Source organism: Chinchilla lanigera, unplaced genomic scaffold, assembly GCF_000276665.1.
Source record: "Chinchilla lanigera isolate Chin_1 unplaced genomic scaffold, ChiLan1.0 scaffold00088, whole genome shotgun sequence".
Taxonomy (NCBI): domain Eukaryota; kingdom Metazoa; phylum Chordata; class Mammalia; order Rodentia; family Chinchillidae; genus Chinchilla; species Chinchilla lanigera.
In genome coordinates, this window is record NW_004955489.1 from 586366 (window position 1) to 589609 (window position 3244).

A 3244-nucleotide genomic window follows, 5' to 3' on the forward strand; every position below is an offset into this window, starting at 1 on the left:
AGGGAATACCTAGCTCAGGCTGTGGAGGGAGCACACTGGGCCCAGGACATGGAACTTTATGATTTCTTCTTTATTTTAACATTTAAACACTTAGTCCACTTGGAATTCAAGTTGGTGTGCTGATATGTGGTGCGAGGCATGACTCCAGTTTGACCTTCTTCCATGTGGCAGCTCAGTTTTCCCATGTCAATTACTTGACTGGTCATCTTCTCCCTACAGATCCAAGAGGTCTCCTTTATTGTATCTGTAACCCTTATACTTTGTGGTCCTTTTAACTATTTCTGTTCCATGGGTCTGTCTCTTCAAGCTGTCATCAAACACAGTGGGTTCATCCTTGGTGAGTGCAAAGGTGACAAGCACAACCGGAGACAGAAAGGTGCAGAAAGGTTTAGTACTTGCAGCAAGTGAAGGACACACTGGGGGTAATTTTCAAAGTAGTGCCTTATTTGGTTTTGTTTTTGAGACAGAGTCTCACCACGTAGGCCTGGCAGGCCTTGAACTTGCCTCAGCCTCCCAAGTGCAGCCCAGCCTACTTTTTAATTTCAGAAGAAATTATTAATCTTTTTTTGGGGGGTACTGGGAATTAAACTCATGACCTTGTGCTTGCCAGGCTGGCACTGTACTGCTGAGCTACATACCCGGCCTGAAATTATTAATCTTTAAACAGAAAAACAAAGAAGGGAGAAAGGAATACATTTAAAAACAAAACCAGGCCCTTGCTCCATGGACATCAATGGCAGCGTAACCGTGTCCAAGGCTGAGGTGAGCGCTCCGATGCCTGAAGAGGCCAGGCTGGACGAGAGGACTGTGCAGGTGCTGCCTAACACAGCCAACCGCCTGCACATCCACTTTATCAGGACCACGTGCCCCGTGAGCTCCGCCCGCCCCACATCATGCAGCAGCACCACTGAGATCACATCTGTGCTATTCTTTTACACCATGAGATACAAACAGTTGGACTTAGAGAACCGAGAACCCAGAACCTGCTTCATCCTCTCCAAGAGACTGTCATTTGTTAACATGGCCACAGGATTGCTCAGGCAAGGCCTGGGGGCCTCATGTGGGATGGCATATACTGGCAAGTACTTCTGGGCCAGCTACCAGGTGTTCTGCCTCCTGGGAGATGGCGAGTCCTCAGAAGGCTCTGTGTGGGAGGCACTGGCCTTTGCAGCCTACTACAGTCTGGATAACCTTGTGGCCATCTTTGACGTGAACCACTGGGGGCACGGTGGCAGCTTCCCCCTGGAGCGCTATGTCAGGGTCTCTCAGAAGTGCTGTGAAGGATTCAGGTGGAACACTTACGTGGTGGATGGTCGTGACGTGGAGGTGCTGTGCCAGGTGTTTTGTCAGGCAGCTCGTGCAAAGGGCAAGCCCACTGCTGTGGTGGCCAAGACCTTCAAAGGCCGAGGCATGCCAAACTTGGAAGATGCAGAAAGTTGGCTTGGAAAGCCAATGCCACAAGAGCGAGCAGATGCAATTATCAAATTAATTGAGAGCCAGATACAGACTAACAGAAGTCTTACACCACAACCCCCCACTGAGGACTCACCTCAATTCAACATAGCAGATATAAAAATGACCACTCCTCCTGCTTACAAAGTTGGTGACGTGATGGTTATGCAAAGAGCATGTGGTCTGGCTCTGGCTAAGCTGGGCTATGTGAATAACAGAGTTGTGCTGGGTAGAAACACCAAGAACTACACCTTCTCAGAGACATTCAAGAAGAAGCATCGTGAGCAGTTCACTGGGTGCTTTGCTGTGGAACAAAACATGGTGAATGTGACACTGGGCCATGCCATGCGTGGCTGAACTGACACTTTTACCAGCACCTTTGCAGCCTATTTGAGGTGGATGTATGATCAGGTCCGTGTGGGTGCCATCTGTGGGATCATCTGCCTCATCAGCTCCCACTATGGGGTGTCTGTGGGTGAAGAGAGACCCACCCAGATGGCCCTGGAGAACGTGGCCATGTTCTGCATACTCCTCAACTGTACCATTTTCCACCCCAGTGATGCCATCTCTGCCGAGCACAGTTTATCTGGCAGCCAATACTAAGCGAATGTGCTACATTTGGATCAGCCAACCAGAAACTGAAGCTATTTATGCCCCACAAGAGACCTTAAAGATCAGACAGGCCAAGGTCATATGCTACAGGGACAAGGACAAAGTCACCAATATCGGAGCTGGGGTTGATACGGCAAGCAAGTTCAAAAGAAAGGCACTCACAAGAAAGCCAAAAGGCAGGAACAAATAAAGTTTTATTAAGCTGGCTGACAGACAGTCTCTAACCAGGAGCCAGAGAAAATGTCTGCCCTGATCTGGGTCTCACCTTCATTTTAAGTATATTTTAGGTTTCCCATAGTAATCATTACCTCATTTTGGGGAATCTTACAAGAATGTTACACAAGTGTCACTATGTTTACTTCTCCCAGGAGGTCAGACAGCTGAATTCCAAGTGACCACTGCACTTTAACTTTTAGCCCACTTCCCAATTTGTCCTGTTTGTTTTGTTCCCATTTGATGACTCTGCTCTTATCTAAGTTGATAACTAACCAAGGCGACTGGGGTGAACTATAGCTTAAGTGAACTTTAAGTGACTTCTTTTAATATGGAGTTAAAAACTGAAAAGGGAGTCTCTCTTGCCCTATCAGGGTGATGCTGCATGAAGCCTTAATGGCTGCTGATAAGCTGTGCTGCCAAGACATCTCTGTCTGCATCATCGACCTGTTCACCATTAAGCCCTTGGATGCTGCGACATCATCTGCAGTGCGAAAACCACTGGTGGCTGGATCGTCATGGTGGGGGATCACTACCTGGAAGGTGGTCTTGGGGAAGCCCAGTGTGCTGCTTTCTCCTCGGAGCCTGAGGTCTGTCAGCTGGGGTGCTGGTGATGGGTGTGCCCCAGAGTGGGAGGCCTGGCAAGATGCTAAGCATGTTCCACATCAGCACCAGACACATCATGGTGGCTGTGAAGCGCATGCTGATACAGTGACACTCCTGCCCCACCCCGCATGTGCTGCCTGTGTGTCAGGCTCAGCTCTCAACTCTGCCCTCAGATGTCCCAGTTCACTCCTCCCTTTGAACAGAACAGTTAAGCTCCTTTGTGAATGTTTGTTATCAAGTTTGAAGTGACCAGTAAAGCTACTGCATCCAAAAAACAAACAAACAAACAAACAAACCATAGTTTTACCTTCACTGATCTGGATAGGCTGAGTTCTGTTGGCCTGAAAACGTGGACACAGCC

At 48.5% G+C, this 3244-nt stretch overlaps 1 pseudogene; it reads left to right on the plus strand.

The window, feature by feature from the left end:
- The first annotated feature begins 723 nt into the window (after positions 1-723).
- LOC102020678 lies at positions 724-2992 on the plus strand (annotated as a pseudogene).
- The last annotated feature ends 252 nt before the right edge of the window (positions 2993-3244 follow it).